At 44.0% G+C, this 14806-nt stretch overlaps 1 protein-coding gene across 1 annotated transcript in view; it reads left to right on the top strand.

Annotated features, from left to right (window-relative positions):
- EMC1 (ER membrane protein complex subunit 1) overlaps positions 1-14806 on the top strand; it is a 1424536-nt gene that overhangs the window by 985888 nt on the left and 423842 nt on the right. The window lies entirely within an intron of this gene.

Raw genomic sequence — 14806 nt, forward strand, 5'->3', positions numbered from 1 at the left:
GGTGTCGTGCTTGCTCCTGTCCTGTTTGGCATTTTCATCAAAAATCAACTTTACAGACTTCCAAGATGGCTGTACACTCATCAACCACTTCATTAGAGCTTTCCCTGTATGAAAACTGAAACTTAGAAAAAAAAGTACAATTCATATGAAAATTTAAACTTAGAAAAAAAAGTGTTATCAATTTGGGTAAAATTCTGTTACTGGCTAGTAATTACATAGCCTGGATGCTAGCAATAAGACATTTTGAAAAATTAAGACTGAGAAGAGTCTTGCAGCTGTTCAGCAAAAAGTAGTTCAGGTTTCAGTTTGGTGCAGGAGATGGCTTCCAGTAATTTAAAAGAAAAGTAAATCAAATGCACTCAGATGTGTTTAAAATAAGTGAAACACTGAATTAATACATAAAAGTCAAATAAAAATTTAAGAAAATTTAAAAAAGCTTTAACTTAGCTATTCATCTGAACTGATAAAAGTACAAAAATCAGAGGATGAAATGGAAAAAAGGCTAGGTGAGTATGAGGGCTCTTAAGAAGAGCTGTTTCAAAAATAGTGGAGTGAGAGTATTCTTAACAAAACTGAGATTTTCTGCTGTACCAGAGAAATTGGAAGGAACAGACAGCATTAGTTTTATAAACAGCTGGACTGGTGTTCCACAGCAGGATTTGCGATCTGAAAGTGCACATAGTATGTATGCTCCATATCTGGCCATGAGAAAGCAGTCAAAACCTGCATTAGTAAAGATGCAGTAATACCAGCAGAAGGAGTTACTTCTGACAAAATTTTGGCAAAAGGGAAAAGTTTCAAACGTTGGCCACAGCAGTGTCTCTAAAATGATTATTTACCATGTACCAGGCAGGAGAGAAGCAAGTTGATCTTAATTTAAAAATGTCGAGTCAGTTAAATCTCAAGCTGCTGTATCCAGCTTTCTTCAGAATATATATATAAAGCAGAGAAATATAGAAATATGCCAATGTTAGAGGTAGAGGAGGGTCATTTACTAACAGGATAGGAGGAGATGAGATAAAAATGGTGCTGTATAACCAATCTACAGGAAATTTCCGAGAAATATATGTATTCCTGTGGAAGTTTGAAAGCTAGGAGGGAGTAAATTGATAAAGGTCTGGAAGGTTTTATTTAACAGTATTTTAAGAGGAGGAGAAGTACCAGCATCCTGGAAGAAAGCAGTGATAGTTGTAATACTTAGAGGGTAAAGATCCATCAGACCCAGCTTCATACAGGCCCATTTCAATACTAAATATTGATCATAAAGTGTTTGTAATGGCTAAAAGAATGTCAAAAGTGGTGCCAAAATTGATAGATGTGGATCAGTGTTGTTTTGTGGAGGGAGGCAAACATTTGACAACTTTAACAGAATGGTGATGATCCAAAGGGAAGCAGAATGCATGAAAAATACCACTGTTGGTGGGTCTTGATGCAGAGAAGGCATTCGACAGAGTAAGCTGGGACTTTATTAGCAGAGTAATGGAAGCTTTTCCATTCCCTGATAAAAAAAATATAAGGTTGATTAGGGGGATACATGGGAGACGAACATTTAAGTGGGTGGGGTCCTTTCTGCAAATCTCTGCTTGAGAAGAGGAACCAGACAAGGGTGCCCTGTGTCCTCATTGTTGTTTGCATTATATTTAGAACCATTGGTAAATAAAATAAGGGACTCAGAAATTCAAAGGTATAATTGGTATGGTGGTCAAGAAAAGCTGGCTGTATTTGCAGGTGACATTATTTTATACCTGACAAAACTAAAAAGGGACATTACAGTGCTGTGGAACATATTGAGACAGTTTCAGACCTTTAATGAAGTTAAAACAAAAGCAATAGTGGTAAATTATGTACCCACTTACAAATTGTTTCAGCAAATATCCATACTTATGGGGACATGATAAAATGAAATATTTAGGAGTATGGATTAAAAATGATACCAGTATGGCAGCTAAGGATATGTGGGAAGAGACTAAAGAAAAGATAATACAAAAACTGAGAAAATAGAAGATCTGTTATATGGATATCGATAGTAAGATGCAAACAGTTAAAATGTTTTTAGTCCAGGTAGCCATACACAGAGGTCAGATATAGTTTTATCAACCAGAGGAGAAGTTGTGGCTAGCAGTTAATAAACAAAGTGGATTGGCATTACCTGAGTTGAAGGGGTATTTCAAAACAATACAGTTAAGGCTACTATACGTAGCGCAAGCAGAAAACTATAATTCAAAGTGGAAAGTGGTAATGGTGAAATGGGGGAAGCACAAGAAACAAGGAGAGACTGGGATTGTGGATGCAGACCTTTAAGGAGAGCAACAATAATTAGACAGAATATTATATTCATAAAGTAGAAGAAAGTATTCTAAGAACTAAGCCAATACAAGCATGGAGAAAGGACATTCTGCTGATAGGGATGACTGTAATTAGGGATACAGACAATAGGCAAGAGGTGGCTGGGCTATATCGGAGAAAACTGAGAAAGGAACCAAGGTATTGGGAGCATATACCTAGACAGGTAATAGAATGGGAAGACACCAAAAACTTATTTGGACTGCAAGTTAGAAACTGCTTTCCCTAGCAAGGATTGATATCAGAGTATAGGCAAAGGGAAAGAAATATAGTGTGTGTGGGGGGGTCCTAAACGAAATTCTGGCACTGGTATAATCTAGAACAGATATTGCCATTAAAAAAGGAATAATTAGTAGATGATATAAATTGTATGATAGCTATAAGAACCAATACAAGGAGGTGAGGAAGGACTGGGAAGAGAGATTGGATAAGCAGTTCACAAAGAAACAACGGAGAGATATATATGTATGTCCCCGAAATATGCAACAAAATCTAGAAGATTTAAAAACTTTGCTTGGAAGTGTTTACATAGGTATTTTTATACACCAAGTAGACTCCAAATAATATTTTTTCAGGTACACAGCAAATGTTGGCGGTATGATAGGGAAGAAAGAGGTAAATGGGAACATATTTTCTGGAAGTGCAATAGGTTGCCAGACTTTTAAGATTCCCTGCAGACTGCTGTGTCAGAGTTGCTAGGTGAGCAAGTTGGAGTAACCAGGGAAATTATTTTTTCAGCTATGGTACAAAATCGTAATTGCTTAGACATGTTTAAGGCCTTGCTCATAGGTTGGTGCTAGGCCATCGGCCCTAGGGCCTATACAAGCCTAGCCATAACAATTCCCTGGCTATTTCTTCCCACAATATTTACTTCCCTGGACCCCTGTCTAGCAGGGCAACTGACATGATTCCCGGGGTGAACCATCCAGTCATCAAGGTTCCTTTTGAAGAGGGCCAAAGAGACGCTTTGCTTAACATGTATGGGCAGTCTATTCCAGAGGCTGGGGAGTCCCTGGGTCAGGAACCTATCCCTGTGCTGAGTCTAATTTTGATGGTTGCCGAAAAAGCATTTACTAGAAAATGGAAATCAAAGTCTAAACCAGCTTTACTAGAAGTTGTGAAGATAGTAACAGAGATAAAACAATTGGAACTGGGATCTTTAGAAAAGGATAGGAGGAAATTACATAGGAAAAATGGGAAATGTGGGATCAGTACATGCAGAAAATGATCAAGGTTTAAAAGAAGCCAGGATTTGAATGAGTTTATGTAATGGTTGACTGACAATGACTAATGGTTGACTGACAATGACTGGATATATTAAAAGTGATGTATACTGTTTTTAGCTACAGTTGTGTTGGCACGGTTTGTAATATATTATGTTTGCAACTGAGATTGTGTTGCTATGGTTTATTTTCCTTTGTATAAATGTAAGATTGCCTATGTCATACATGATAATTTAATAAAGATGTTTCTTATTTAAAAAAAAAGTATAAAATCTGAATACCAAGTAGTAAATACTTCTTCCTTTTCCAGTAGGAATGTGGGATAATACCAGAAGTTCATTTAGAAAACTGTGTGTGACAAAAATTGTGGAAAAATGTAAGCACATTATTTAAATCGCTGTAAAATCTGTAGACATTAATGAATTGTATTGCAAAATTCTGCTAGACAAGGTTATTTATTTTGATTCAGAAAAAGGAAGTTGTAAAATGCGTCCTCTTTCTTTAAATTATTGTTGCCACTGGTATGTTACATACATACATACATATTTCAAGCACAGGCATTAATGCCCTTCTAGCTTGCCAATATACCAAAACACTTGTTCTGTAAGTGTCCAGACTTTTCTTAAAAATATCTAAACTAGTACTTGCTTTAATGTAATTTGTTCCATGCATCAACTACTCTGTCAGAGAACCAATTACTACACTTCTCATTCCTATAGATTTTTTTTTTTTTTTTAATTTCTCCAAATCTTTTGGGTGTCTTAATACCATGACGGGAATGAACCCCATTCCTAAGTCAAAGTACAATTCATGTACGCGAAGTTAGTATTGTTTCACTCTTTGATGTCGGACAGAAGTGCTCTTCGCAACACCCGCAATATGTCCAGTAATGACTCATCCTGTAATTCATACGGGGTTACATGTATTGGTAATGTATCTAAATACAATTGTAGATTCTTTTTTATAAGACCCGTTGCTCCTAATACTATTGGAACTGTCTGGGTGTCTTTCTTTCACATTGCTCCTCATTTCTGCCTGCAGATCCTGATATTTTATGACTTTGTGTCTCTGTGTACGCAAGTCACTGTAGTGACTGAGTGTGGTGATTTCACTGATCAATGCTACTTTTGTCTTCTTTGCTTGGACCACTATATCTGGTTTTCTAGCATCAGTCTTTTGAACTGTTGGTAATGTGTGATCCCATGTGATGTAAACTTCATCATTTTTTGTGATGCTTTGTGGCTCATGTTTCCAGTGTTTTCAGCCACTTCAGTACGATAATGTTTGCACAATCCCCAGTGCAACAGTCTTGCCACATTATTATGCCTTTCAGTATACATTCCTGCCATTAGTATGTCGCAACCAGCAACAAGGTATGTGACTGTTTCCAATTTGGTTTTACAAAACCTAAATTTGTCTGTTTCTCCCACACGTTCAATGGACTTTGTAAACCAGTGTGTACGTAGCCCCTATATTGGGCTGACAATATTAACCTTTTATCTCTTGGTTTGAATTCACCTCTCCTTAACTATTCCTGCATTCGTTCCTGATCAACATTAGGATGTTCTTCGTGTTTCACTGTTGCAGTCATTACATTTGGGTAATCTGCTAGCAGGTTGCCCTCAGTCGACCTGAATAACAAAGTCTTGGGTCTTGCGTCGGTTGCTGTCTCCTCTTCCATGACATTAGGTCGTCAGGGGTATAAAACATGCAGCCAATGCCATTTTATTCAGTCTTTCTTGCGCAGAAGTAGTTTGCAAGTGCCGGTCGGCCAACTCCTGAAATTTTTCGCATTCGAGTTTCAGAACCGAAGTCTTCAACTAAAGCTTGAAACTTTTCTTGCTCCTTAGCGATGTCAGTAAGAGTTAATAATTGCATTACTTGTGGGAAGCAAATACCTCATAAGGATTTTCATTTGTACTGTATTCCTTGCCTAGGCCCAGATCATAATGTGCCTTGCTGTCGGTTTTGTGCTAGATTTAACCAACGCACTATTAAGCGTCTGTATATTTTTGCTTCAAAATATTTTGGATCCAGATTTAATTACCCTGAAATGTCGTCAGTTAGCAATTTGACTACCGGAGTTCACAAAAAGACGCAAAGAAAGACAGACTGTCAAGGTCCAAAACCAATGACAAAACTTCTCCTAAGCCAGTCGCCGGTACTCAGTGAGGTGCTTTTGCAGTCCCTGATGCCCGCTACGTTTGAGTCACAGGCCTCTACCGAGACCCATGTGGAGTCCAGTATGCCACGAGATTCTCAGAGTATTGAACCTGCGGATGTCTCTCCCTTGGATGGGTCCGGAGCCGCTGAGCAGGCACCGACTTCTGAGGGTGTTTTCAGACCTCAACATTTTTATATAAAACCGACACCAACTTCAAAAACAAGATCAAAAACATCTTCTAAGTCTAAAAAACTGATGCATGAGCCACGTGCTCAGGCCCCTATGCCTAAAAAAACAGATGATCAAAATGGCTGAGGACTTAATTACCTTGATCAGGGGTTCCCAACCCTCCCCTCCTGCTAAGAGGCCTAGGCCAGACACTGATTATGAATCTTCAGATCAGGTTTCTATTTCTTCTGATTCCTCTTCTGATCAGGAATTTTTTATTCCACTCTGAGGATTCAGATGCAGAAGAATCCATCCCCTCTGCATCTCCTCCTGAGGATTATTCTTTTGGAGAAACCTTGCATACTTTAAGGGAACATTTTCATTGGGAGAGTCAGGATTTCTCTGAATCAAAAAAGAGGCTTTTAGGGATTTCCTTCTTTTACCTCAGCATAGGCCTTTGGCTATACCTCCTGTATTAGACATTGTTGATGATGTGTTTTTGGAATCAAGCATGGCTCCTGATTCCCTACCTCCGGCTCCTAGTAAGCCAGACAGATATTACAGGGTTCCTGACTCCCACAAATTTCTATTCAAAAATCTAGCTGCTGATCCTGAGACTATCTCATGGGGTCCCAAAGGTGTAAAGGCCTCTACAGCCAAAAATCCTACCCCCTCTGATAGAGATTCCAGGGCGCTGGATAGATGGGGAAAAAAGGTCTATACGTCTGCAACCTTGGCAGTTAGGGCCTTAAACTGCCAGTTTCATATGCTTAAATATCAACAGCATGTTATGGGTTTATTGAAACAAAAAATTATGTTGATTTCTGATTGTTTGGAAAGTAAAGAATTACAGGAATTATTGCATGCAGCAGAACAGGTTGGAAAGCATACTTTGCAATGTGGTTTTGATTCCTTGGAGGCCTCTTACAGGGCCGCAGTTACTGGATCTGTGATTAGAAGACATGCCTGGCTCAGGGAGCAAAATCTGCCTGATCATGTTAAAGCTAAATTGTTGGATGCCCCTTTACAGCATGATACTCTGTTTGGTAATAAGGCAGAAGAGGTTTTAAAGAAAATGGAAGACAAAGCTAAATCTATGCAAACTGTGAACGATTTCTTACAAGTGCAGCCATCCAGGTTCAGTAGACACTGGCCTACTAAAAACTGGCCCTTTCCTGTGTCCAACAGAGCCGCTAAAGGCAAATCCAGGTGCTCAAAAGGCTCTAGACACCAATCACAGGGTTCTTACAGGTCAAAGCAATGAGGTGCCTCCACCACCAAATCTGGAAGAAACAAAGCACAACCCTACAATAAGCAGTCTCAATGACTTCCCTTTACCTTCACCAAGCACTTATCTTGTGGCAGCCCCCTTGGGGGGAAAATTAGCACTTCATGCTCAAAACTGGCAGATCTGAAGTAGTTAACTTCATTTGGTCTACAACCTGTGGGTATCTGATCCAATTTGGATCCGAGCCAGCAGCTTTCCAAGCTTACAGATCTGAGCTCCAAGTTCCTCCCCCTTACCCATAATACCCTGCTACCTCCTTGTAACCCCCAGATCTCGTTTGCCGTGGCTTAAGATAGCTTCTCCGAACGAGCTCCGAGTTGGTTTGTGAGTAGTTTAATAATAGAATTCTAATATCTTTATTTTTCACTATATTTCCCTTGCACGCTTGTGTGTGTGTGAACCTCAGGTAGTTTATCATAGCGGTTCCTGTTTCTTTAGCTTTAGTTTATTTGTTTAGTCAGCTAGTTCCCCTCCCCCACTAGAGTGTGTGAAGGCGTGTGCTGCTTCATTTTTCCTTTACAATGGCCGAAGGCCCTAAGGCCATTTTTGCTAAATGCACCATGTGTGGTCATAAGCTGTCCCCAGCGGATGGCCACACTCTGTGTGTGTTATGCCTGGGTGTGGAACACCTTTCCACAGGCTGCACTATTTGTTCAGCCTTTAATCCCAGAGCATTAAAAGACAGAAAGGCCAAGCTGATTTTGGCGGGCCTTCTGCCACCAGAATTTTCTTCGGCTTCTGCTGTGGTGCCAGCCGTTACCACGGCTGTCCCACCTTCCACTCCTGATCCCCTGGCCGGGACTCACCCTCCCTCTTTGGCCCAGGGGGAAAGGGAGGGCAGACAAAAGGATAAGAGAGACAGGGAGAGAGAAAGAGAGAAACACCGGCGCCATAAAAGGCGGTCGGAGTCTACTCCCTCGGCTCCGCCACCTAAAGTTGATGCTTCTCCCTTGAAGGTCTCAGAGTCTACCCCCTCTCGGCTCCGCTCCCCTCGTTTCTCCTCGGAGCCGGAGGAGGAGACTCGGTCACCTTCTAGGTCATCAAGGCGATCTTCCCGGCTGCCTTCGGTGGCCTCTAGTAGGTCTACTAGGAGTTTGTTGGACGCAGATATGGATCGGATGATGCGTCGATTTTTGCAGGCTCAAATGCAGATGGGAGTTGCTCGTGCCTCCCCTCCCTCTGGGGGGGAGCTCGACACCCTTTTTTGCCCCTATTGCTCCTTCTCCGACCCGCTTTTGGGTCTCGGAGCTGTCTGATCCGGTTAGCTTCAGAGCCGGGGTGGGGCCGGCGCCGACGGCGTTTACGTCTTCGGTGCCGACCATGCCCTCGGGTCTATCGGATCCAGGATTCTTGTCGGATCCGAGCTCTCGGAGCCGTGGGGTGGGCGTCAGATCCGGAGGGGCTAGTGGAACTTTGGCTACATCTAGGTCAGGTCACACTACCCTTTCGGATCCGATGGGGTCGCCTTCGGCACCAATCCGTACATCTGAGCCGAGGGAACTGCTCGTGGTTCCAAGGGAAGCAGTTCACCGTCTGCATTTGATGTAGTGGAGAGGGTCCTCTCGAGGGACTCGAGACCCCAGGTTCTTGCTCTGGACCAGCCTGTCGCTCCCACACAGTTGAGCCTATCCTCCAACATCTGACCCCAGGGACAGCCTGCACTTGCGTCCCAGATGGTTCCCTTGGAGGAACAGGACATCGCTGGTGAGGCCTCTTTGGACAGCCCCCCCGAGGAGGTGCCTCACAAGCGGAAGTGCAAGAGGAGGCACTTGGACTCACCTGAGTCCCTCACGGAGGACACGGACCTGGAGGAAGAGGAAGGTTCCCCAAGATCACCCCCTGAAGACATCTCCTTTGGAGACATCATGGAAATGTTACGCATCAGAGGAGGGTAGTCTGCCCAAAAGCCTTCCTCGGACGAGTCCGTGTTTCTGGAGGCATTTGACGCAGGCCCATCTACCTCTTGGGTGTTCCCCCCCCCCCCCCGACCCCCTGGTAGATCTTATTACTACCAGGGTGTGGAAGGAGCCGGACACTGTGGAGCTGATCCCCAAACATCCCGACAAAATACTCAGCCCCCCCCTCGGACAAGGCATGTTGGAGTAAGGGTGCCCCTGTGGATGCTATGGTGGTGGCGGCGGCCACCAAGAAGGAACAAGCACAGGAGAGTTCCTCGGTACATCCTCTAGATAAGGATTCTCGGATGATGGACCGTTTGGGGAAGCGGATGATCTCTTCAGCGACCTTCTCGGTAAGGTCTCTGAACTACATGGCACATGTTATTCAACTCCAGCGGGACCTGATTAAGGAGTACGCCGGATCACCCCCAGAGTCCATGTCGGCCGAGGACAAGCATACGTTCTCGTCCTGAATGGCCACTCTCAAGTTGATCACAAACGCATCCAAGTGACTCCTCTCCCATGCCACGGAGGGAGCGGCTAGGGCTAGCGGAACGGACATCGTCTTACGAAGACAGGCCTGGCTCCATCTTTGCGACTTTGCAGAACCCTTTAAGGCATCCTTCGCAAACGCCCCTTATGATGGTTCAACGCTCTTTGGCAAGACCGCTTTCACCACGCTCCAGAGCGAGAAAGACGGGAAGACGTCTGCCATCGGGATCCGCTTCTCTGCTCCCCAGAGGTCCTATTCCAAGAACCAAAAGGGACAGAGAAGATGTGGTTCCGGAAGACTCAACAACCCCGTTTCACTCTGGAGACCTCGTCCTTCAGAGGCAGAGGAGGACAAGGTAGACGCCGGCCCAGAGGCAGAGGGGGCCCGAAGAACTTTGGGTCGAGAGAACCTTTCTTGGACCGACCCACGCTGCAGCCCTGAGGGGTTGCCCGACTGCTCTTCTCTGGAGGTAGTCGGGGGACGCTTCTCAGAACACCTAGCCAAATGGGAGTCCATCACCGCAGATCGCTGGGTGCTCCGAATTGTATCCAGAGGATATTCAATCCCCTTCTTAACCTACCATCCTCGATCAAGAGGAATCCCCAATGTCCCACCTGGTCAGAGGGATGCAGCAGCTATAGAAATTCAAGGGCTGCTAAGAAAAAGAGCAATCCAGCCCGTCCCCCCAGAGCAGTCTGGATTAGGATTTTACTCCAGGTTTTTTTTGATGCCAAAAAAGATGGGGGACCTAAGACCCATACTCGACCTATCAACGCTGAACCTGTCAGTACCCAAAGAGAAATTCCGGATGGTCACTATTCAATCCATTCTCCCACTGTTACAGGAGAATGACTGGATTTGCTCAATAGACCTCCAAGACGCGTACTACCACATTCTTATGAACAGACGATCCAGGAGGTTTCTCCGCTTTCAGCTAGGAACCAGTCATTACCAGTTCAGGGTCCTACCCTTTGGTCTCACCACAGCCCCCAGGGTGTTTACCAAGGTCATGGCAGTAGTAGTGGCCCACCTGAGACTTCAGGGCATACAGGTCTTTTTGTACCCAGACGACTGGCTCCTTATCGCCCCCACCAGGCATCAACTTTGCTCAAACAGAGATTACCTGTTACAACTAGCTCACCAACTAGGGATCTCATCTAGTACATCCTCCCTGGATCCTAGATCCCAGTCCGGATCTGATTTCCCATCCACTGGGGCTCAAGACCCCCAACCTGGGTCATCTCAAGCCCTCAGCTTGGTTGATCCAATTCCCCTAATGGCTAGGACTCCCGGATTATCCTCTTCTGTTAAGGCCATCCTATTGGCCGCGCACAAACCATCCACCAGAAAGATCTACAAGAGTAAATGGAAACGGTTTTCCCTCTGGGCAGAGATGATGAATCTAGATCCTTTCACGCCAGCAGTCCTTGACTTTTTCACATATTTTTCAGCAGGGAGCTAGTGCGTCCACTATTAAAGTCCAGCTGGCAGCTATCTCCCACTATCACATAGGTAACAATTCAGGACCTCTGGCTTCATCCAAGATCTGTAAATCATTCATGAAAGGAGCCTTCTTGTTACGACCCCCGATCAGAGATACAGTACCTCCATGGGATCTTACCATAGTTCTTCAAGCTTTGACTAGGCCCCCATTTGAACCGGCGGCCACAGTGGAATTAAAGTATGTATCTTGGAAGACAATCTTCTTGATTGCCATTACTTCCACCAGGAGAATTTCGGAGCTTCACGCTCTGTGCTGTAAACCTCCATACATCATTTTTCATAAGGACAGGGTCTCCCTCAGGAGCAATCCCTCCTTCCTGCCCAAAGTATCCTCAGAGGCCAATATCAATCAGTCTATCAATCTACAGGTCTTCTTTCCAAATTTTCAGAATAAAGGAGAGTACAGACTCCATTGTTTAGATGTTCACAGACAACTACGTTTCTACCTGAACAGAACAGCAGATATCCGAAAATGTGATCAACTTTTTGTGTCCTTTGCAAAATCACGTTTTGGGAAGCCAGTCACTAAAGTTACATTAGCGAAGTGGATCTCCCAATGTATTCTCCTCGCCTACAAAATTTCTGGTCGTCCTGAGCCCCTACACGTGCGAGTCCACTTTACATGATCTATGGCTACCTCTGCTGCATTTTGATCAAGGGTCTCGTTAGATGACATTTGTGCAGCAGCAACTTGGGCTTCTTCACATACCTTCATTTCACACTATAAATTGGATCTCATATCCAGCGGACGCGCTTCTTTTGGCTCTGCAGTGCTCCGGAAAATCCTTCCATAAGGGCCTCCCAAGTTACTGGTAGCTGGGGACTCTGTCCCACAGGTTGTAGACCAAATGAAGTTAACTACTTCAGATAAAGAAGTTATGTACTCACCATAACGTTCCATCTGAGTAGGTAACTTCATTTGTCTGCAACCAACCCTCTCTCCTTCCCCCGGACCTGTGGTTTGCTAGTTACGAGCCTGTGTATACCTTGTTCAGTCATCACCATTGCTAAGTGATAAGGGTCACTAGGTTATAGAAACTTTCTATTGCCTTCTCTGGCAAACTCAATCTGAGGGTTACAAGGAGGTAGCAGGGTATTATGGGTAAGGGGGAGGAGCTTGGAGCTCGGATCTGTAAGCTTGGAAAGCTGCCGGCTTAGATCCAAATCGGATCCGATACCCACAGGTTGCAGACAAATGAAGTTACCTACTCAGATGGAACATTATGGTGAGTACATAACTTCCTTTTAATTACCCAGGACAAGTGGGTATTAAACATAGTATCCCAGGAGTACAGATTTCATTTCTATACTTTGCCAATTCCAAACGGTTGGCCAGATCTGCAACAAAACCAATGGGCAGAGACTCAGAAACAAGTTACGTCCCTCGTGGATATGGGGGCTATTCAATCAGTACCAGAATAGGAAAAAGGACAAGGTTTTTATTCAAGACTGTTCCTGGTACCCAGAAAAGACTATGCCTGGCGTCCAGTTTTGGACTTATCGATTTTGAACACGTTCCTGGACATTCCAAAATTCAAAATGCTGACTTTACAACAGCTACTGCCTAAGAGGCATACCTGCATATCCCAATAAGGGAATCGTGCAGAAGATACCTCCACTTCAAGGTAGGTCTTTTGCATTATCAATTCTCTGCACTGCCCTTTGGCTTATCCACTGCGCCCAGGGTCTTTACAAAGTGCCTGGCACCAGTAATTGCATTTTGCAGACAAAGAAGCATACAAACTTACCCCTTACCTGGATGACTGTGTCATTCAAGCAGAGAACAAGGACATTCTTCTTCAACATCTGGCGTTTGTAAAAAGGCTTCGAACATGCCTAGGGTACACAATAAACAAAAATAAATCACAACTGGTACCCTCTCAAATAATTACATTTCTGGGTTCAAGCTTGACTACAACTGCCCAGATGGCTTACCTTACGCCAGACAAACAAAGGCAACTGACAACATACTTCAAACAGATGGCAACAAAAACCCAGTTATCTGCAAGACAAATTCTGCAGGCTTTGGGGTTCATGGCATCCTGCATCCTACTAATTCCATATGCAAGACTGCATATGAGGAAACTTCAGTGGTACATAAAAAGTTTATGGAGTCAACATTGTCACAGTCTGGAAACAATGATTCCTCTCATTCCCTGCCTACAACAGGAGTTTCTTTGGTGGGCAGAGACATGTCACCAAAATAAGGGACTGTCATTCACTCTACCCCCTGCCACCCAGTCCCTAACTACAGACGCATCACACTATGCTTGGGGGGGCCCACCTGGCGGGGAGATGCATTCAGGGCATATGGAGCCCAAAACAAATACATCTGCATATCAAGAGATGCTAGGTGTTCAGAATGCTCTGACAGCCTTCAAGGACTTACTTCATCCAGGACAACTACTGATAAAGACGGACAACACCACGGCTATGTGGTACATAAACAAGCAGGGGAGGTACACATTCCTACCCCCTTAGCAGACTAGCCATGGCATTGTGGAACACAGCCTTGACTTACCAAGTACATCTTCAAGCTCAATTCCTGCCAGGAAAGCAAAATACTCTGACAGACCTAAGCAGAAATCTTATGGACCCGCACGAGTGGAAACTGGATCCACAAATCTTCAGCATGGTAACACAGAAATGGGGGAGCTCAGACATAAATCTATTTGCCTCTCCCCAAAATTATCAACTGGACAAATTCTGCACAAGGACTTATTACAGGCAAGCATGGAAAGTGGATGCTCTATCCTTCAGTTGGAAAAACCTATCAGTCTGTGCCTTTCCCCCCTGCCTCTTCTCTCCAAGGTCTTACTAAAGGTCAGACAGGAAAAAACAAAAATGATCCTAATTGCTCCGGACTGGCCTCGCCAGCATTTTTATCCAATTCTAAGGAATGTGTCTCAACTCCGTCTTTGGTACTTGCCTCAAAAACCTCATCCACTGTCTCAGCAGAACAGTCAAATTCTGCACACTCAGCTCCAAACTCTGAACCTTGCAGCATGGCTGACCATTTAATTATTCAAACAACACCTCTCAGTAAATCTGTGATGGATGTAATTTTGGAAGCCAGAAGGCCTAGTACTAGAAAATCGTATGCTGATAAATGGAAGAGATTCTGTGCTTGGAACCAAGCACAAGGAAATGGACACAGCAAAACCAAATATCCCTCAGATTACAATACTCGACTGAGATGCTTGACAAGGGCCTATCTTTTTCTTCAATAAAAATCCATGCCTCTGCCATCTCGGCTCATTACAACATGAAGCCTCCCATCCTCTGCTAAAACAGTATCTTAGAGGGGCCAAAAATGTAAGGCCTCCCAGAAGATCACCATCTCCTGCATGGGACCTCAATTTTGTGCTGGAAAAACTCACCCTGCCTCCTTCTGAATCAGCACCTACTGTGGATATAAAATTGTTATCTTGGAAAACAGCTTTCCTTTTAGCAATCACTTCAGCAAGAAGGGTTTCAGAACTACAGGCTGTCATGGCTGTGGATCCTTTTATTACATTTTACCTGGACAGGGTGTCCCTCAGGACCAATATTTCCTTTATACCTAAGGTGGTATCCAGTGTGGCTCTTAACCAAACTATTCACTTGCCAACATTTTACCCAAATCCGCAGAACAAGGGGGGAGCGGATTCTGCATTCATTGGACGTACGCAGACAACTAAGATTCTACTTAAACAGGACCAAATCTCTAAGAAAGTCTGAGCAACT

Source organism: Protopterus annectens, chromosome 1.part1, assembly GCF_019279795.1.
Source record: "Protopterus annectens isolate FY-2018-M chromosome 1.part1, PAN1.0, whole genome shotgun sequence".
Lineage (NCBI taxonomy): Eukaryota > Metazoa > Chordata > Ceratodontiformes > Protopteridae > Protopterus > Protopterus annectens.